Source organism: Lissotriton helveticus, chromosome 12 (genome assembly GCF_964261635.1).
Source record: "Lissotriton helveticus chromosome 12, aLisHel1.1, whole genome shotgun sequence".
Classification (NCBI taxonomy): Eukaryota; Metazoa; Chordata; class Amphibia; order Caudata; family Salamandridae; genus Lissotriton; species Lissotriton helveticus.
This window is the reverse complement of record NC_136073.1, coordinates 50,842,171-50,864,917: the sequence shown is the minus strand read 5'-3', so window position 1 is coordinate 50,864,917 and position 22,747 is coordinate 50,842,171. Positions and strand designations below refer to the sequence as shown.

Genomic DNA, 22,747 nt, shown 5'->3' with positions numbered 1-22,747 from the left:
AGTCCCCGATTGTCGATTATACTGAAACTGCTCTAGAACAGTATACAGATTTCAATAAAGGTTTCTTCTTCTTTATAGGACCTGTCCAGAATAGTAAGTTAATCCGTAGGTTAACCAGAACCCTTGAAGCCGTAGTGAATGAGACTGCCTCTGCCCTAGGTAACTTAACTGAAGAGCAATCTGCTATGAGATTTGTCGTGCTCCAGAATCGTCTCGTCCTTGACGTCATACTGGCCGATAGGGGCGGGGCCTGTAGAGTCATTGGATCTAGTTGCTGCATTTTTATTCCTAATAACGCGCCGTCTGTTTATTCAGCTATAACCAGACTCCATAAAATTGCCCATATGTTACACCAAGATCCAGGCACCTGGACATGGTCCGGTTGGTTCTGGAATATAGTTTCCGCCTGGGGATGGAAAGTATTGTCCTTTCTAGGTATTGCAGTAGCGATCATATTCAGTTGCTGCCTCTGTATACAATGTGGCCCTGCGATTTGTGGCATTTGTGCTACCTCTTGTATTCCTAGTCCCAAGTCCCGTTCTAAATCCCGTTCCAAGACAATTCGAGATGAGCAAATGATACTGTATGAAATGATAGATGGTATCATGAATATCGATGTTTCCTGATGGAAACGTAGTGACAAGGAGGGAATGTGGAAAAGTAAATTTTGCCATGTTCTGTGTCCCTACGTGTCCTCCATCTTATGTTATGTGTGCATGATTAATATGCATATGTATTCCTCATGTTCGATTAAAGACGCAATTATAGTTGTGTCCATCTCTAGTATGCCAGTTTCCAGTTCTCGTGAATACTACGAATATCAGGCCTATGTAAAGCTACGTTGCCACGTTTCTCAGTGTGCACGTTATTTCATTGTAAAGTCCCCGTTTCTAGGCCTCAAAAGGGCCCGGACACCAGATTCAGCTTCTGTCTCCTGAGCCCTTGCTGAGGAGCGATACAGCCCCCACCTGTATTCCTGACCCTTCACTTACTTCCTGCCTCACAGTGCCCGGTTCAGCCTGGCTCTGCCTACGAGTCTGCCAAGAGTATGTTATGATTCTAGTTATCAGTCCAGCCCTCCTTCTCTGCATTCCTAAGCTACTGAATCGCATCAATAGTTTCCGTCATTGTCTAGCCTTTACGTCTCCATGTAAGAGAAATACTGTATTTATGGTCATTTAATATTCTTTAATACGCACTACATGTAGAATAATGCATGCACCAGTCTTAGAGTCTGTTAGCCTTTACCCCGATAACTTTTGGATTCTATCAACATGTTCTCTAAACATCAGATACTAGATATTGTTTAGGCACATGTCGCCCTGACTCTCCAGACTTCAGTCTCTGCTCCTAGCGCAGAAGTCATAGCCCCAGCTTCTCCTAGTAACACGTCATTGTCAGTTTTGCGCGCACCATTAGGTTAGAGGTCCCGGCTCCTTAGGTAGCCCCCTCCATGTTTCCGCCCCATTTATGACATATTCTGTTACGTTTACATCACATGTCTATGTATACGCCTCTTGTTACACCTACTTTCACCCTTATCTTTCGCGACTGCTATTGACCACACCCACTGCTCCGCCTACTGTATTCATTGTAATGCAACTGTTTTAGTATATATGCTTGTGTACTGTTATTAAATGTTACGCCAGTCCAATCCTGCCCCCGTGCAGCGCTGCCATCCTATTCCTGTGCAGGTTGTCCTGTTCCTGTCCTTTATGCTGTATTAAAACCTGCAAACTCCTACTACCTCGAATCTTGACTCTTATTTATTGAGCTATCTGTTATTGCTATGTCCAGTCAAACCTAGATCCGGTATTATTTATTTATATACCACACTTGAATAAACTACCAGATCACTACAACCAGACAATGTTAAACATAAAGGATGTGGTAGTTGTGTCGTGTATTTCTATAGGTTCTGAATCAGTCCCCCTATTCCTGACCCTATTCTGGTTAAACTAACTATCAAGTTAACTAACAGTCAGCCCATGAGGCATGAAAACCCCCATGATGCAGATACCGTTATCTGACGCAGTCACACTACGGCACAGGAACGTGTTATCTGATTAGGTCATAACGCTTGAGATCTAATTAGACAAGCGACATTCCTCCAGCCCCTGATAAGGCATACGACGTTCTCATAACAAATCAAACCTATGACAACCTGGATAATCCGTGCGGCCATTGTTTTGATTTCACAGAGAACTTTTGCAAAAGAATGTGCTAACGAGCAAGTCGTATGACATCTTTATTGACGTACCTATGTCCATCCTTACGTCAATCTCGGCACCTTTAAGGTATAAATATTGCCGACCTTGCCCTATGCAAACACACGCGTGGTGACAAGACGGAGCAGCCACCCTTGCCGAAGCCGAGAGCAGAAGCAGACCCCGCTGGCTGCAGCCCCGCCTTCCTGACGCGCTGAGAGACGCGCTGCTATCTCAAGCCGAGAGACCCAGCACCGGCGCTTCTGGGCAGCCCTCGCAGGCAGCCTGGAATATCGAGAGCAGAGAAAGAGATACCATTCCTCATTCATCCTAACTTCCAGGTACAGAACTGAATAACCCCTCACAGAGAATTCTTTAGTTATTCACTTGGCAAAAACAAACTTAACTTAAACTGTAACTTTCTATTCCCGCCCACGCATTAGACTTAGGTCAGGTACACGGGGTAGGCGTATTTAGAAACACCAGTTGAGTACGTTTAGTCAAAAGTATATGTGTATGTAAATATATCTTAATCATTTTAAACATCAAATGGCTCAGAAACCATATCAATGTTTTTACAGTATTATTTTATACTATTGCTTTTAATGTATGCACTTTACTTAACTATAAGTATTGCAATAATATCGATCCATTTCTCTTGTACGAGAAAAGAGACTGATCAATAAATAACACCTTTTTATTGAACACGCCCGTCTCTTCCTTTTCTCTACATTCTGATGAGACTAAGAATGCACGTACTGACTGAGTAAAATAATTGCCTTGTGCTCACACGACTCTTGAGATTGACTCTTGATTAGGGGAGAGCAAAGTTGTCATGTTCTATGGTTGTCAGAAACTAAATCCCTTCTTGTCTAATCAGGGGAGGTAATTCTTTCCTGAACATTCGAGAAAGTTTCTAGCGAACTCTGAGCTTAGCTGGCAAACCCAAAAATTAAGTCTAGTATCGACAGTAGTAGACCTAGTTAACGTCTGGCCTAGGCCTTTACTGCTGTAGGTATTATTCCAATGCGCAGAGCCTATTGGGAAAATAGGAACTACACTACATGGCGCCCAACGCGTTTGGAAAGGGCGATAAAACTAACGTAAGACATTTAGAGTAACTCAGTCGTGCTTTCTCACTCAGACCCCTTTTCCCACATACTCCAAAGACGTCTGGAGTGGGTGAAAGGTAATATCCTCCAAAACCTCGCAGGAGGGAACTCCTATGTATGGTTCTTGGTCTAGTCAACGTTGAAGGATAAACAGTGTTCCAAAATATTGTGCATCTAATCTCTGTTTCCATAAGAAACCTGATCTGCAAATAAACATAATACCATCCTGTCAGTAAAATGGGAGACAGTGATGAAGAAAGAGAGGCAGTTAGATTAGCAACTGAACTCGCAGATGCTGATGCTACCATGCAAGCAGCAGACCCGAATATAACACTCATTCCGGTCATTAAAAGGAGATCTATAACCTTAAAACTTATAGAAAATGGACTGACACCTAGAGGTGGCACAGTCATATTCGTAATCGAGGCACACGAATATCGGCAGACAGAGGTATACTATACATGGATACATTTTCCAGCAGCAAATGCTGTAACAAAGTACTTCCACTATTACAAAGTAGAGGAACCTCCTGAAACATACACTCCTTTCGAGGAGGTGGAAGTACCACTCAAATTCCAAGAGCATTTGCTCTTATTTGATGGCGCCCTAAAACATAACAATCACATTACAAGGCTCGGTCCTTTAGGAAGACCAGGAGCAACGTGGCCGGTCCTAGCCGGATACACGCCACATCCAGACATCGATAGGATGCCTGCAGCTGAACTATTAACACAGCTGAAACAATTACTAAAAATTCATAGACAATTAGTTCAGTATGTAATGCGGACTTCAACAATTCAGCCAGCGATTAAACTACCACAGCTGACCCCTCACCAGGGGAACACAAATAAAATTACACCACAGAACATCCAATCCTGCCTAGGTAAAGTTCCAGCTAAACGGGAACAAATACCATTCTGGTTGGCACAGAAAATCACTCAAATAGAGGCGGTGTTTCCTGACACCACCCCATTAGAAAAACACAGGATTCTGACTATATGTCTCCCAATGGGAATCGCACCACACATTGAGGACTGTGACACTTGGGGTACAGTCTTTGCTTCCATCTACACAAAAACGCACGGTGTCCCATCCATTTCGGTGATACCAGATGTGCTAAAACAAATTCAAGATGAATACGGTCCAGAACCTGCTTTAACTCTTGGTATGAAATTACTGAAAGACTTCAAGCAGGTCTCGGCTATATTACTAGCCAACATAAAAGGTGAAGCAGCAAACGTGGCGATCCGCCAGAGGTTAAAAGAGACAGATATAGCAGACCAACCAGCTGAAATTGCCAGAATCATAGAAAAATCCTATGAGGAACTAGGCAGGGATAGTCTAGGTGGAATACCAGTAAAACCGCAACTGACTACAAGTCCAGAAAAAATATTTTTTAATAATAATAATTCACCAAAAAAGAACTGGGATGGAAACAAACAATCCAATCCCAAAGAAAAGAAATTCCAGTCCAGAGGAAGGTCTCCTAGGCGAAGAGAGAAATCTCCAAACCAAAGACAGAGGTCACCGCAGAGTGACCCCTCTGGGAATAGATATAACCTTAGAAATAGGGATAATATTAAAAAACCTGATAGATATCAAGACATTGATACGCGTCCCTCTCAATCTTTTCAGAATTCCTCGCAGAAATCGGAAAGAAGAGGACGATCAGAAGAGCACGCCAAGTCCAAAGACAAGGAACCTGCTCAACTGAAAAAGAAATTACAATTTCCAAAAAAGAAGGTAGCCAGTATCAAGGTAGTTAACAATGCCGAGAATACTGAGGACACAACTGAAAAACGGAGAATGGGCTCAGACAATGCTAGACAGCGCAGCAGAGGTGAGCATAGCTCGCAAAGTCCTTATGAATCATCTGGAGACAGTGGACACGAATGAATACCTTCAAGTGGAAACTGCAGATACCAGAGTTAGCAAGCCCCACAAGATATACGAGATAACATTACGTATAGAGGGAGATAAGACTAGGAAAATAAGGGGACTATTTTGGGATAACCTCTCCAAAGGCTATGACATCCTTCTAGCTGAAAAAGACTGGCCAATAGAGTTTGTCAGGGAGTGCCCTCATGGCGAAGAAGTAATTATGCCTGCCTTCTCGAATCATATCCCGATTCATAAAAAATATACACTTGCTAGAAAGTGGGCAGTGGCCTTAGCACCTGCTTTATATAAAAATCACGTAGGATGGGATGAGGATTCTCCTCCTCACAAAATCCAGTTAAAATCACATCCAACTGCACAAAGGCAGTACCCAATTAAGCAAGAAGCTAAAAAACAAGTAAATGAAATACTAGATCAGCTAGAATACCAGGGGATGATTGAAACTTGCACCTCACAAATGAACAATCCTTTGTTTCCGGTCTCCAAACCAGACAATTCATACCGTCTAGTTTTGGATTACCGACACCTTAACACATGTTGCAAAACTTTTGCAGTGCAAAACTCACACAGTGCTGCACTAATGAATAACATAGTGCGCAAAAAATACAAAACAACCTTGGACATCTCCAATGGATTCTTTTGTCAAAACATAGCACCAGAGAGCAGATATTTAACTGCATTCTCAGTAAACGGCACTCAAAAACAATTCTGTCGGTTAGCCCAGGGGTACAAGAACAGCCCGGGGGTATTCTCAGCGAGAGTAACAGAATTACTACAACTATATGATGATGAAGCATTATCTTATGTCGATGACATTTACTTAACAGATGATGACTTGGAGACTCACTTTAAAAGAGTGAACACCATAATACTTGGTTTCGCTGCAGAGGGTTACAAATTCAACTTCAAAAAATCCAGAATTGCCCATCTGACAGTCCTATTCTTAGGATATGAGTTATCAAGTGAAGGCAAAAGCCTGGCAGACAATTTCCTAGAGAAATGTGCCGTTATCCAAGCTCCTAAAACACTAAAAAACTTACAGTCAATTCTAGGCTTCCTAAATTTCGGAAGAACATACATTGCAAATTACGCAGAAAGGGTCAAACCCCTTTATGATCTAATTAAACCAGACTTTAAAAGATCCAGTTGGACTCAAACACACACAGAAATTTTGAGATCCTTACAAACAGACATGCTAATTAAAACAAAATTAGAAACCCGTGATAATACACGCAACCTTGTGATCCGAGTCATCCCAGGGAGATGCGGATTCACATACCTAACCTCTAATGAGGGAGATAAGGTACCAATTGCATTCAAATCACACATGTACACAGAAGCTGAACAGAAATTCAGTAATACAGAAAAAATCATTTGTGCAGTTCAAACCGCAATAGCTAGAGAAAAAGACATAGCTGACGGTAGACATATCACAGTCAGAACAGCAGAATCAGCCTTTGAGGCACTAACAACACCGTGTAATTTACCAACAACAACATTGAATCCGGAATGGATACAATGGGTGAATTCAATCACAACGGACAAAGTATACTACTACTTTGACCCAGAACTAGAAGAATTAAAAAATCTAAAATATGAAAAGACGTATCCTCTGCCAATCGACATTCTGCCTCTACGACATTACGCCTGTGTAATCTACACAGACGGACATGCTCAACCCTCCGTTTGGGGAGAACAAGCATACAACCCCACATGTGAGATTACAAAAGAAGTGTGGCGCGGAGGTAAATTAAAACCTCTATTAACAAAATCACACTCAGTATAAACTAATTCAGAAAAACAAACTGAAATAATCGCATTGAAAATGGCGCTAGATAATGCGGATCGCAAATTCCCGACACTTATAGTGTCAGATTCATATTACTGCGTCAAATCATATAACAGCGATTTGCAGACATGGATTCAGAACGGTTACAAAGATGACACAGATGCACCAATAAAGCAGAGACTGCTCTGGGAACAAGTAGCTCTTTTGAAAAAAGAACTACCAAAGACTCACGTGACTCACTCACTGAGTCATCAACGTGATGGCGTTCACGTTGTAGGGAATTCATTGGCTGAAGCAGCCGCAGCGGCAGCCACTAAACCGGCTCCCGTAGATCGAAAAAAGCGTACATTAAAATACATTGACGGTGAAACAATGCTGGCGGTGAAAACGTCATCAAAAGGCGACTGCTCAGCGTTACCGATCAACTATCCACTCAATTATACATACATAATCGATGCAAACTCCGTCCCTTTTGCTCGAATCCCTGGAGTGGGGGATAGAGTGATTCCAAACATGGACAGGAGAAGCTTGTTAATCGCAGACGCACATATGGGTGAGGGTCTTGGACACCTCAAACTAAAAGATTCTCTGGAAGATTTACAATCACGGTACTGGTGGCCAGGCATGAGCCTACACCATACCATGTTTGTAAAAAACTGCCCAAACTGCAACAGAAATCGCAGTGGGGAGAGAAAAAATAAAATACGGTGGAATCTGACTGCAGATAACATCACCACTAAAAAGAATGGCTTGCGATTAACATATACAGGCTAGTGTCCACTTATAATGTAGATCCTCAGCACTCGGCTGACGTCCGGACTGTTATACAAGATTTGCGAGTCTAAATGGCATATACGCTAAGAGCATGCTACGTTCGACCATTGTTTTCACTCAGGCAAACCAGCCTAGGGGGGAAACGTGGCCAAATGAGCACAGCCCAGCGGGAATCTTCTCACTTCCTTCCTGAGGGTACGGGATGGTGTAAAGAAAAAACCAAGGCAGAAAGCAATCTATAATAGAAAGGATATTAGGTTCGGGAGCTGGGTGGGTCAAACATCTAATAAGTGTCCAACGTAGTCTAAATAACTTGCCAAGAAATTCTCTGAAGGGATTCAGTCCGTACGAATTATTATTCGGAACTAGGATGTTGATCTCTGACCTTGATAGTCAGACTTCAGTGGTAATAGAAAAAACCTTTGATGTCAAAGACCGTTTGGCTATTTTGCAGGACTTAAACAAAACAAGAAAAGGCCTGAGCAACATACAGTTGAAACAACAGCCAACAACCACTGAAGAATCACCACCTGTCCCAGCAAGACCTGTCTGGATTCCAAAAGTCGGGGATCTAGTCAGGGAGAAGATCGCGGTAAAGAAGGAATTTGGGCCTTCTTACAGAAAAGCAGTTCCTGTCTTGTCTGTCAACGGGACAAGATCAGTTGTACTACCGCCACTTGCTGGAAAAAAGGAGAACCGAGTTGTATCCATCGACCTGGTAAAACCACAACATGTGGCCGATAACAAACAGTAGGCCAAGTGGACTCCCAATAAGTAGCAGAACACCAAGGTTTGCTACCAGTACAGAGGTCCTATCAAAGAGGCTCATCACATTCGAAACGCCTACAGAAGAACAACAAGGACTATGCAACAATGCAATAGAACTCAGACCTCTGAAAACCCAAATAAAGACATTTAGCAGAGACACACCAATCTATACTGAAGTACCAAGTGAAAATGCAAGAAACAAAAATCCTGAACCAATTGGAACAATTGACAGAACTGCATCTGGTTACTTCATCAACTTCGATGATTCCTCTGAAGGTTTCAGCGAACAAAAGACACAGCCATCATCAAAATCCTTTTAAGACAAAGCTAAGGAACCTTTGAAACAACTGAAAGAAACATATCTGGTTTCTCCATGGATTAAATTTTGGGTGGGTTTTGGTGCATTTATCCTCATACTTTGGCTCATCATGGTATTTACTTTGGGACGCTTCATTGAGGGAAAATATGCTAAAATGGACACAGCAAGTCAGAACATCAACTTGGTCCTCAAACCACACACATCTTCGCACGTCGAGAAAAGAGAACTTTCTTCAGAACTTTCTTCAGCCAACTTCACAGCAATTCCAATACCTGGTGGGGTAGCCTGGGACAACACTGACTATGAAATTTATGGTCCGGTCGAGATCCTGAAATATCCACACCAAATCAAGATCTCCTTGAGTGACTTTGCAAAACCAAACTCATTTGCTGATTTCATAATGGGGCCACGCAAACAGCGTCAAAAACGTTTCATAGCAGCCTCTGTATATGCAGCATACAATGAGGCCTGGAAGGTTACTCAAATTGAAACGGCAGAGAGAATACGTGAAATTGATCGTATTAATTTGGAAAAATCACTTTCTGTAGTGGACAATGGGTTAATGACTCTGTCCTCCAGAATATTTTCATTGGACAGCATTGTGTCTTCAGCAATCGATATATTATCGCAAGACTTACTGTTATTACAACATGGTCAGTCACAATTGCGTTCTATTGTACAGCTTGGCTGGACGTTACAAAATCTGCGTTCAGGCTATGTGCCTTGGCGTTTAATCAACACAACGTCACTATTCCAAATCTTTAACCTTACTGATAGACAAATCGGTATGGCGCAAAAGGGTGCTGATTATACAATCTTGAGCATTGAAAAACTAGAAAGATTACCAATGACAATGTCAGAACGACCTGTCAGTGAATGGATAATACACGGAATCATAAATATTCCAATCTCAACCTTCAGGTTTCAATACTGCCAAAAATATATACAGGCTGGCATGTACGAGAAATTGGGAAAGGGGTACCTTAAAACAACTTGGAACCTGCCCTATTCACATGCATGTGTCAGTAATAAAGGACAGAAAGTGTTTCTTAGTGGCAACAATTGTGCTATGTCGCTAAGCGGCACGCTTCTGTGTAACGGTATTAGTTTGCACGGAGCCTGTGAAGGGAATTCATACAACCTTTCATGTCACCAGCAAGGCGCACCTGCAACTGAAATAGAACCATTCTTTCAAAGACTCTATAATGGGAGTTACATTCTTATTGTAGACCGCAGATGTTGTAGTCTTATGCCCGGGACTCCTTATCTAGTCACTACGACGGCCAAGGTCAAGTGCTGTGGACGTTCTTTGTTACCCAGCTCCTTTCCAGACAGGGAGGCAAGGGCATGGCCCAATTTGAAAATTACTTCTATTCGAATAGACACTTTAAGCAGAATGAAAACAGTGCTTCTTCAGACGCCTACAAGGCTCACGTCATCTAAAGAAACGTATGATCTACAAGTCGCAAGGACGACTGCAGAGATACATACATTATTATCAACCAATTCCCCCGTACATTTCGCGGAAATCCTGAGCGAAATCTTAAATATTTCTGATACCACAGGGGTCTCAAAGGTATTTAAGACAGTATTTTCGATGGCATTAACACCATTCAAAGCCATACTGGGTATTTTTCCAGATTTCGTCCATTCGATTTTTGGCGGACTTCCCTTGATCCTGGGACTAACTGCAGGAATCCTATTCCTAGTCCTTATTTTTCGTTATGGCAACCCATGTCACAGATCAAACTCTCGCGACAATGGAAGATACGATCCTAGCCATTGGATACCGGGACCGGATGTCAAAAATCCTGGGACTCTCCCGGCTTAGAGACCTGAACATGACTTGGTTTCTATCATTTCGACCAATGTGGCAAAGGTGTGTTTTACCTGTACTAAGGTGTCTGCTATGCGGAGAAGAATGCGTGTTAGACACCTGTCTGACGCTACAATCGGATGCGCCAGTGGATGCAGATACACTGTTGGTTCCTACCAAGGTTCACGCTTTGTGCTGCCCTCAAAGGCTGCCAATCCTGATGACGGCATTCCTGGAATCTTCACCACTACGATTGAAGAGTAGTGAAGTTCAAGATGAAAGCAACATCGAACAGGTACGACCTTCTGTCAGCAATGCAAATCAGAATGTCAATGGAGACAATCATGCGCACGAATGCATGGTTACCCCTATTTCCGACTTAGTGGAACTTTCCCATGAAGCTGTTGACAGTTTTTTCGAAAGCCTGAATGATATGATGTTCTCTCCAGAACAGAAATAGAGACTTTTGAGTAAACTCGCACACGGCGTTCCCTGAATTCGGCCTTCAGCTTTAAAAATAAAGTCACATGAACAATTACAATCCAGTTCACGGACAGCGATTTTTTCAGCAAGCCCCTAAAATATTTTTCTATATATTTTTTTCCGGGACACTGATCTTCTGCTTAAAGTAAGAAACTATTCCTAGAGAACTAAGATTTCTATTTTTAGATACTTTATATAGACTTTAGCTGCCCGCTGGTATGTTCACAAATATATTTTATTATGTGATGAAATGGTCTCGAACTTCCTTTCTGTATAGCCATATTAAGAGCCATTTCATGTGTATTTCTCATATACCAAAAAGCAATAATGCATAACAATGCGTGTTTACTTTTGCATTTAATTCATAGCTTAAGTGCATACGATATATATGACTGCAATTTTTCAGTATATTTGAAAATTTCAAAATGCATTTATGTATTTTGGGGTGGTAAGGTATACACTATACTCTATAGTATGTTATACTATGCATAGATTAGTAGATATGACCATAGTTAGCGTGGAGTGGGTGTCGTGTATTTCTATAGGTTCTGAATCAGTCCCCCTATTCCTGACCCTATTCTGGTTAAACTAACTATCAAGTTAACTAACAGTCAGCCCATGAGGCATGAAAACCCCCATGATGCAGATACCGTTATCTGACGCAGTCACACTACGGCACAGGAAGTGTTATCTGATTAGGTCATAACGCTTGAGATCTAATTAGACAAGCGACATTCCTCCAGCCCCTGATAAGGCATACGACGTTCTCATAACAAATCAAACCTATGACAACCTGGATAATCCGTGCGGCCATTGTTTTGATTTCACAGAGAACTTTTGCAAAAGAATGTGCTAACGAGCAAGTCGTATGACATCTTTATTGACGTACCTATGTCCATCCTTACGTCAATCTCGGCACCTTTAAGGTATAAATATTGCCGACCTTGCCCTATGCAAACACACGCGTGGTGACAAGACGGAGCAGCCACCCTTGCCGAAGCCGAGAGCAGAAGCAGACCCCGCTGGCAGCAGCCCCGCCTTCCTGACGCGCTGAGAGACGCGCTGCTATCTCAAGCCGAGAGACCCAGCACCGGCGCTTCTGGGCAGCCCTCGCAGGCAGCCTGGAATATCGAGAGCAGAGAAAGAGATACCATTCCTCATTCATCCTAACTTCCAGGTACAGAACTGAATAACCCCTCACAGAGAATTCTTTAGTTATTCACTTGGCAAAAACAAACTTAACTTAAACTGTAACTTTCTATTCCCGCCCACGCATTAGACTTAGGTCAGGTACACGGGGTAGGCGTATTTAGAAACACCAGTTGAGTACGTTTAGTCAAAAGTATATGTGTATGTAAATATATCTTAATCATTTTAAACATCATATGGCTCAGAAACCATATCAATGTTTTTACAGTATTATTTTATACTATTGCTTTTAATGTATGCACTTTACTTAACTATAAGTATTGCAATAATATCGATCCATTTCTCTTGTACGAGAAAAGAGACTGATCAATAAATAACACCTTTTTATTGAACACGCCCGTCTCTTCCTTTTCTCTACATTCTGATGAGACTAAGAATGCACGTACTGACTGAGTAAAATAATTGCCTTGTGCTCACACGACTCTTGAGATTGACTCTTGATTAGGGGAGAGCAAAGTTGTCATGTTCTATGGTTGTCAGAAACTAAATCCCTTCTTGTCTAATCAGGGGAGGTAATTCTTTCCTGAACATTCGAGAAAGTTTCTAGCGAACTCTGAGCTTAGCTGGCAAACCCAAAAATTAAGTCTAGTATTGACAGTAGTAGACCTAGTTAACGTCTGGCCTAGGCCTTTACTGCTGTAGGTATTATTCCAATGCGCAGAGCCTATTGGGAAAATAGGAACTACACTACAGTTGCACTCCACCTTAATGGGCACAAAAACAAGTTGTCTCATCTATGGTACAACCAAGATCTAAATTATGAAAGGAGAAGTCCCAGATTAGCAGAGAGGTGATGGAGACAAGAACCTTCCACAACACATCGAAGAGAGATACGATAGAGAAGAAACAAGTGCAAGAAGAATATTTAGAAAGCTAAAGAATCATACTTTAGTTCACAACTTGATTACATTAAAAAAAACAATAAACTTTTTCAAACTGTGAAACAACAGACTGGTTCCGAAAACACCACAACCATCAGCAACTCCTCCACAGAGGACTGCAAAGCAATATCAACTTTTTTCAAAGAAAAATTGAAAAGTCAACCACTATCAACTCAACAATGATTCTCTCCCAAGTAAAACTTACAATTATCAACACTGCTCAAACAAACACCCATGAAAAAGGATAAACAAATAAGGCCATTGTGTATGAGTTCAAAACCTATGATGAGTGCAAGGTTCTATGGATCATAGTAGTGATGAAACCAACTGCACATTTCAACGATCCCAAACCATGGACATTCATAAAGATTCTCACCCAACCTTTTCCCCCCTTATGGGTAATGATCCTAAACTCTCTACTATCCCAAGCTATTAGCCCAGTCTGCCTGAAGATTGGTCAAGTGGTGCCCCTACTGAAAAAAAAGCTGTAGATCTGAATAACTTTTGACCAGTCTCAATCATCCCATTTGTAGCAAACCTACTGAAGAAATGTGTACACAACCAACCAACTGAACCAGCAATTACCTTCAACTTACTTGACAAGTTCTAATATAATTTTAGACAAAGGCACAGCACAGCGACACCCATCATACATAAAATGGTTTACCCCTATCTACAAAACTGATCACAACTTAATAATTTGGGAGCTCATTTAACCCATCTCTTGTCTGATTGGGAGTCTCCCAAGGGCTCGCAATCTCCCAAACACTTTTCAACCTTTACATAGAACATAAATCAAGCTAACCTTGCATTCTTCAAGTATGCAGACGATAATCAGATTTACCTAACAATATCCTCACTAGAAGAAATTAGACATCTCACTTAACAGAAATCTCAACATGCAAGCCCATATTAGCGGAGCCATACACGGCGTACTCCTTCAACTCATATTCCTAAAGAAGGTGAAACCGTTCATCCCAACGTAAGTGCTGCTTTATTTATTTGTGAGTAAAACATATATAATAGGGACGTATAGTATATATATGAATAAATGGTTTGGGACACATTTTGAAGATTCCATCCATTATCCAAATTTTACAATGACTTAGTTTTAGTAGGTTATTTGCTGTAGAGAATATTATGATTTGTTTCTCATTGTTTATTTTATGTCATTGTTAAATGTTCAGGTGTTTCTATGTCTTGGTATATTCTAGGGACAGGAGGAGTATCACTGGTGGCTTTTTAGTTAGTGCAATTAAACATTTTAAAGTGGGTAAAGGTGGTAGGTGCCCTGTGATGTGCTTGGGGTCCTTAGGTAGTATATTTCTTTTTAATTTTGGCTGTGGGTTCCAAGAATATAGTGCTTGCCTCTCTGATTCCCTACAATACTTCCCTTAATTCTACTTCCGACTCATTTGTGGGGTGGTTGTATTCTCTTACATGCATTACAACATCAACTTTTGTAATGGCCCACCCATAGCATGCATTAGAATAATATTTAGTAGATTTCCATTTCACATTTTCTGTTGATGCACTTTCTTGGCTGTAGGTGTAACCCATGTGACTCAGTAATTGCTTTCTGTTTAGTGATGTTGTACATTTGGCTTGCTGTGTCATTGTATATGAAATGAATGTAATAGTAATGTCATGTATGAATAAATAAATAAAAAATGTACGTTTATACGTTTGCTATATACATATAAAACTATGCAACTACTTTTATTTTTTTATGCTTACAGGTATGTTCTTTTTAGATATTTTACACTGTTTTGCAGCTTTTTCATTGAGGGTGTTGTAATGTTGAGCATGTGCTTCCTTTTCTGTTGGAATTTAAAAAAAGGATTCATTTAATTTTAAACGTTTATTTGTTGGTAGTTTGTAGAATTTGAGGCTCGCCATTAGGGTGAGTTCATATATCTTAGAACCTTTTGTATACTTACTTTGGTATATCTTTTTGCTGGTTTGAAATGTTAGTTTTTTCTGATAGCTTATCACTGTTTGAAGTTGTAGTGTTTTCTTTCAGGAATTACATGTAAAGAGGTAGAAGTTGGAGAGTGTTTTGTTAATTATTTGCTATTTTAGATTTTTAGGTTTAGTAAGAAGTAAGTTTTAGTTTAAGTACAGGTTTGACTTACTTGGCTAGGTAGTTGTTCAGATGTGCGTAATACTCCTGTAAAGGCCTGATTAGACGTTTCCTCATCTAGCATTGGTTGTTGTTTTAGAAATATTATTTGACTAAATAGGTGTGCCTTTTATATTGTGGATTTAATTGCTTGTCTGAGCTTATTGGTTAAAGTTATTTACAGTTTGATTTTATTCGTAAGTTTAGTTTTATTTTTATTTTTATGATCAGTTATGTCCTTCTATGTTAAACGATAATTTAGGTTTTATTTCAAAATTTTGATAGTTTTGAATATCATTTTATTTATATATATAAATATATATAGTTTATTAATATTTACGTTGTTTTATAAATGTTTGTAGTTAACGGCAATATGTTTCTTGTTATGATGCTATATATTTTTGGAGGTGAATTGTAAATACGTTGGCGATGTAGTATGTTTTTTTAAATTTAAACATGTCTATAAAATATTTTATGTTTATTTAAAAAATAATTAATTTACATAAAAAGTGTTTAAAAAAATATTTATAAATAATATTGTAATTATTTATGTGATATTATTGTAGTTGATATTCTGTAAATCAATATCTTTGAGATATTATTTGTTTATTTGTAGGTAATAATATTTTTTCCGATATTTGCCTTTGTAATATCAGTAAAAATCAATAGTTTTAAGAACAATATTTGTGTTATTGATATTTGTAGTTTTGTTAGTTAAGCATAGAAAGGTGATATTTTTGTTAACAATATTATCTGATATTTTTGTTTTGACATTTTATGCAATGATATTATGTCAGTGATCCCTGTAACCACACACAATGGTGCTGTCTTCTCCATATTACTTTTCTCAAAACTCATACAATACATTTAGTAGTGATTTCACTTAAAGGTCAGCCTCCAGCCACTTCATGTACAAGTCTACTAACACCATAGGAAACCTTTGGCTTTCTGGGAAGCTCTTCAGATGACTTGTAAAGTCCAAACACACTGTAATTAAAGGAACACCCTGATTACTTATGCATTCCTCTACCCTTCCTCCTCCCTTTAATACTTCACACACTCCTTACATATTCAGTAATCTCTCACTCTGTGGATGTTTTCGACATGCATAAGTGGCCATCAACCACTCTCTTTGATGGACTTCACTGTCATTGTTTGACCTATGGAGGCCTCACGGCGACCGGGGCGGAAAATGTTGAATATGGTGGCGGTGTGTATGAGACACAGCCAGCCATATTACAATGGGCATTTTGCAATGCTTTTCCGTGGCGGCATTGCATGCGGTGTTCACTCTGGGGGGCCCCTGTGGGCCCCCAGAGTGACGGCCAAAGGGGGGTGGCACACGGGGGGTACCTGTGGTACCCCCCTGCATTTGCATAATCACAGCGGCAGGCACCGCGCGGTGCCTGCCGCTTCGATTATACAAATGCGTGCATTTGTTTTTAACATTGTGGTGGGCGGTGCAGTGAGCACCGCCCGCCACAATGTTAACTTGAGGAATGCGCCCGCCACTGTGGCAGGTGCATCCTAATGCCAATGTCAGGACCCCCGACCTTTAGGCAGGCGGTCCCGATCTCCGTTAGGGTGGCCGGCGGACAAAGTCCGCCCGCCATCCTATTGGACCCCTTAGACTATGTATTTATGAGTATGTGCATAAAAGATGATGTTGATTGAATAACAATGAGTGCTTAATTTTGTTAACATTCCTGCTCAAAAATGAAAACATTGTTCTTTGCGGAACTCTATTTTACAATGCTTTACTAAACTTGACTGAAATAACGATTCTCCAAATTTAATGACAAGAGAATTTAAATTTCATTAAAGACACTGATGCTAACATTATGAATTAATCCTTTAATGCCACTCCACGAAGCACTTGAAAGAACATTACATCATAAAACCAAAGGTAATCTAGAATAGAACATTCAAAACATATAAATGTCCAATGCACAGAATGATCCTCCTCTTTAGAATTAGCGACTTGTTCTCCCAAGCTTGCTCTCCTCTCCTTGGATAGATGAGAAGTAGAAAACAGCCATTATGAGACACTTTACAGAAACTGAATTACTGGCTATTACCTGAAAAGGAAAGGAACTGTTAGAGATTTGATTCAAAAGACTTGAAAAAGGAAATATATAAATAATCATCACATTACACACTACATTCCTTATTCGAATCTATATATACTTTACTCTTAGTTCATTTTTATTTGTTTTTTTAAAATTTTATGTTACAAAGTCAATCCCACCAACTGGTATGGGAGGGTTTTAAATGTTAGCCTCTGTTTCTTTAAAGAAATTCTGATTATCTTGGCATTTAATTAGAAGAATCACTATTTCATTACAAGAATGGAGGCTACCTTTATACATGTTAGTAGCCCTGTTCATTAGGTTTACGATAATGTTTTGCAAATGTGGAAGCATTAGACCAATCAGCTGCTCTTTTAATGTCCTCCAATTTTCCACCTTTCCAAAAGGCTTGACTAGCCATAGCACCTCTCAAAGAATGAGTATGATATTTTAGTAAATTTACACCAGCCTGCTGCATACTACATTTCACCCACACTGTAATAGTTGCTGTCATAACTGCTTGACAGGGTTTGACAAACAAAATCAGTAATTGTTTAACACCATCATAAGGGAATCATAGTTCTTAATTCAATTCATTACAGACAAGTTTTTGCACAAGTGATATCTTCGAAAAAGATGGAATCTGATTAAATCTTTGCTCTTTTAGTAATATCAAAAGTTACCCCAACGGGATCATAGAGGATGTTACTCGAGTGTCTTAACATCTGAAACTCTACGACAAGAAATTAGACCCAATAGGACGTTTGTTTAATAGTAAGTCTTTTTGAATCCAAAAATCTATTTACCTGGCCATGTAGAAAATAAGGTCAGTACCAAATTGAAATCCCACTAGGTTTGATATCTTGATCAAGGCAGCCTCCTTAACCTGATGCTCCTAAGCACTCTACAAACTAAAACATCAGCGGTGGCTCCTTTATATAAGCACCAGGACTCCCCCCCCACCACTATGTATTACCTTTCATTTTTCAAAATGAAGAGTTCTGAAATACATACATTTATGGGATCACTCGGCTCCTCGTTGAACAAAATAACGCATAGCTTGCATTTTTTTAGCTATGACTAAATCTGGTGAATGTCTTTTCAAAATTAAGTGCGCTTTCTTCAGCGTTATCAGTTTGTTTTGCTTTAGATTCTTCACGCGACTGCACTTACATCAGCACTTGTTTATTAATTGTGCCTGTGAGTCTCTAAATGACTGCGCTATCCTCTGCACTTGATGCGTTATTAATACTGTTATAGTTCACCTGAATCAAGCTTTCCTGAGCACTTGTTAATTTGGAAGCTATGTCAATGATACTTAGAACCTGCTAAAACCGCGATAATGGGCTTGATAATATGCCCTGGAGAATTCCAATAGAAGCCCAGGTTAGATGTGAAGGACATCTAACCTGGGCTTCTATTGGAATTCTTTAAAGCATATTAGCAAGCCCATTATCGCCGTTTTAACTGCGATCATGTTAACGAGGTTCTTGCTAATATGCCCCCAAGTTTGTATTTGCCAAAGGAAATGTGTTACTGATGAAGCTCATCTTTGTAAGCAATGCTTGCACTTCCTGGAGCTTCTTAAAACACAAAGTGAGCCTTATTTATGTCTGAAGAGTCAATTGTTGGTAAAATTCTTTTAACCTTTGGAACAGAACGCAGTGAACAAAGTGAGGCTTATTTTCCTAGTAAGAGTTAATTGTTGATGAAAGTGTTTTAACTTTTGAAAGAGAATACAGTTAACAGTGCTCACTCCAAAGCAAGACAAATGCACTTTCCTGGAGCTCATTGATAAAGAAAGTGAGCCTTAATTTTCTCAGAAGAGTTATAACTTTTGAACCAGAATGCAATTAACAGGAAGATAAATGCACTTTCCTCAAGATTCTTGATAAAACAGTGGGCCTTATTTTTCTCAGAGAGAGTTCATTGTTGGAAAAAGTCTTTAACGTTTGAAACAGAATGCATTAAACAGTGTTCACTGCCAAGCAAGACAAATATAGTTTCCTCGTACTTAAACAGAAATCAAAATCAAACTTACGAAAAAGTTACTTTGATTCTTCCAAAACGAATGCACTTTAGCAGCGCTGCTAACCGGACATCACAGAAGTTCATTTTGCTGATATATGAGTGACTAATCCCCATGAGGATTGTGAGCATACAAACTCTCATTCTCTAGATTTCATGCATTTGTCAACTGAGAGCCAGGGAGAGAACTGCTCCTCCCCTTCCAGCGAGGGATCCCAGATAGTAAGTATTACTGGGTGTGTCTACCTTATTAACAAAAGATGCTCAGCCAGATCAAGGCAAGGGATCATAGTACTAGTAGCACTGTAAAGTAAAGATTTATTTTCTTGTTTCATCAATCTATAGAAATGCACATGAAACTGTCATAATCACTCAATCAATCAGTTTTTGTGAAGCCCAGCTAATCACCCAGGAGGGTATCCATGCACTGGGTTGCAAGGCTTAGTCGAAAAGCCAGACCTTGAGTCCTCCTGTTGACCTAGTCAAGGTCAATAAGTCTTTATTTCGAATAAAAGATTCATAAAAGACAATGTACAATCATACACAATATATAAGAAAAGCAGTCAAACAGAATGATAATATACACAAGTTTTTCCTAAAAACAATAAGATGCTTTACACATGTGTACATTGAAACATATGGGACCCAAATAACATGCACATAAAATGATACCACTAACGACCACAGAGCACTATATATAACTGGATAAGAACGTTCAACATGCAGGGATGCCCAATTTCTTGGATCGGATCAACCAGGCCCATCTCAAAAATTTGGCAACACAAACCACTACAGCTTCTGATCTAATGACACGAAGTTTGAAGAGTGCATCTCGATAGCCGCCACAATTCAGGGTCAAGCATATCGGTCTTAACCACTTACTTCTCGGGGCTCGATAGACAGGACAACCAAAGAAGAAGTGGCCAACACTCTCTTCCTGGTCTGGACACCAGTGGCATTTGTTTCCTGTAGTCGTGTCCCATTTTGCTGTAAAAGAGTTAATGGGCAGGGTGCCAATTCGAAACTGATGGTATAGTTTACGATCTAATACACTTGTGATTAAATCCCAATACTGCTCTAATGAGGGAATGACTTTATACACTAGGAATGAGCCAGTTAGATTTACGTCCAAGGATTGGGTTACAAGAATAGATTTTTTCCAAGCCCAGAAGAGCGCCTTAAACTCAAGTTTGGATGGAAAAGTGGCCCCCCCTGGGTTGGACCAAAGCTCCGGGAGACCCATCGTGTTCAAAACATTTTTGACTACCCTGAACCAATGTACTTTGTGCACCCCCCACATGAGTTTTACCTCCTCCAACTCTCGGGTAAACAGACCAAGCTCGGGAGTGGTCCAGAGGCGGCGCCAAAAGGCCACCAGACGATACTGGGCCATCTCGTCGATCGGTCTGCAACCAAGATCTAGCAACAGGGGTTTTGTTGGGGTGGACTGGGGGAGACTAACCAGATTCCGTAGGAACCTGTTCTGCGCAGTTACCAAACTGGAGAGGTTCTTATGACCCCAAACTTCGGCTCCATAGAGGGTTGCAGAAATGACCTTTGCCTCATAGATTTTTAGGGCAGGAGTAACACACTTAGTTAGGGAGTTCTTTTGTTCGTGGATCAAACAACCAGCCAACCTGTTAAATTTGAGTTTAGACGTCTCCACTTGGGGGTTCCAATTGAGTTGGTGATCTAGGGTCACACCAAGATATGTCATGACCCTAACCTGTTCAATATGGATTCCATTTAAGGAGACTGTACACTTAGGGGGATTTTTCTTGCAAAAAACCATAAATTTGGTTTTATCCACATTTATTTGCAAGTCGTTCATTGTACAAAACTCGGAAAATCTATTCAGGGCTACCTGAAGCCCAGCTCTAGTTTTGGAAAGGAGGAGGGTGTCATCTGCGAAGATTAGCATGGGGTACTTTCGACCACCCAACATAGGTGCATCCGACTGAGTATTAATAAAATGTTGGGTAACCTGATTAATAAATAGGAGAAACAACGTGGGGGCTAGGACACAGCCTTGGCGAACCCCACGTTGTACAGGGAAGCGTTTGGTCACCTGCCCCTGACTACCCCACCTAACCTGGGCATAATTGTCCTCGTGTAGTCGCTGGACTAGGCTCAAGAGCTCAGGCGGAAAGCCCAAGCGACTAAGGGCCTCCCACAGCTTCTTCCTTGGAACTAAGTCGAAGGCCGACTTAAGGTCAACGAATGCAGCATATAACATGCCGCCACCCAACAGGACCACCTTCCAAAAAAGTAATGTGAACCGGAAGACTTGGTCAACAGTGCTAGTCCCAAACCTGAATCCTGCCTGCATAGGGGAGAGTATATTATTTGAATCGATCCAACCCTGAATTCTTGCCAAGATCATTCTTGACACGATTTTCTGGATCGCATCGATCAAACTGATGGGCCGATAGTTGTTGGGGAGGGAGCGGTCACCCTTCTTATACACTGGCAAGATTTCTGCCCCCTTCCATGAAAATGGAATTTCAGCCCCTGCAGCTAAGTTATTTGCCAGTAAAGTGATGTAAGGGATCCAAAGGTCAGGTTTGAGCTTAAAAAGGTCAGCGGGAATGGCATCAATGCCGGGAGCTTTACCCGGCTGAACAGACTCAAGAGCAAGTGCAGTGTCGGTTTCCGAAAATAGGAGTCTGTCTCCTATATATGGAAGGTGGCATGGTAGTGTAGTTTTTATCATCGGTTCCTCCGCTGTACTTGGGTCATTAAATTGTGCGGTATAAAATTCCACCCATGAATGTAGCGGAGACATGGTTTACTGGGATCTGGGCGGTAGGATCCCTTCCCCTCCTTACAATCAACCAAAAATCTGTTAGGTTGGGGGAATCACATGCACTAAGGAGGTCAAGCCAATAGGAGTTATCCCAATCTCGCTTAGCAGCCCAGATGGTACGCTTGTAGCACTGCCTAGCAATCCTTATGTCATCAGAGATCCGGGCCTTCACCGCAGCTAATAAGTTGCTGTGGGCAGCTCTACAGTTCTTATTATACCATTTTTTGTGCACTCTGGCATTAACAGGCCTAGAAGGTTTCGTGAGTAGACTTTTAAGGCCCAAGAAACACTCCTCGTGGAGATTAGTGATTATGGGGTCTGCGTTGCCAGAAGGAGATAACTGAGGCATCCTACTCCACACACCCCACACCTTTTCCTCAATCTTGGAGATAAGTGCTGGGTCATCCAAAACCCTAAGCCATTTTACACGACGCCTATTGTCGCACAAAACTACATCAGATGTTA

General features: G+C 40.7%; 1 protein-coding gene across 1 annotated transcript in view; it reads right to left on the bottom strand.

Moving 5' to 3' along the window:
• Positions 1-17,230: 17,230 nt before the first annotated feature.
• Positions 17,231-22,747, bottom strand: part of LOC144798741 (monocarboxylate transporter 13-like) — a 148,971-nt gene continuing 143,454 nt past the window's right edge. Inside the window, exon 5 of the mRNA XM_078669763.1 lies at positions 17,231-17,457. The gene's annotated coding sequence lies outside the window, so the exon portion shown is untranslated. The remainder of the gene's footprint in view (positions 17,458-22,747) is intronic.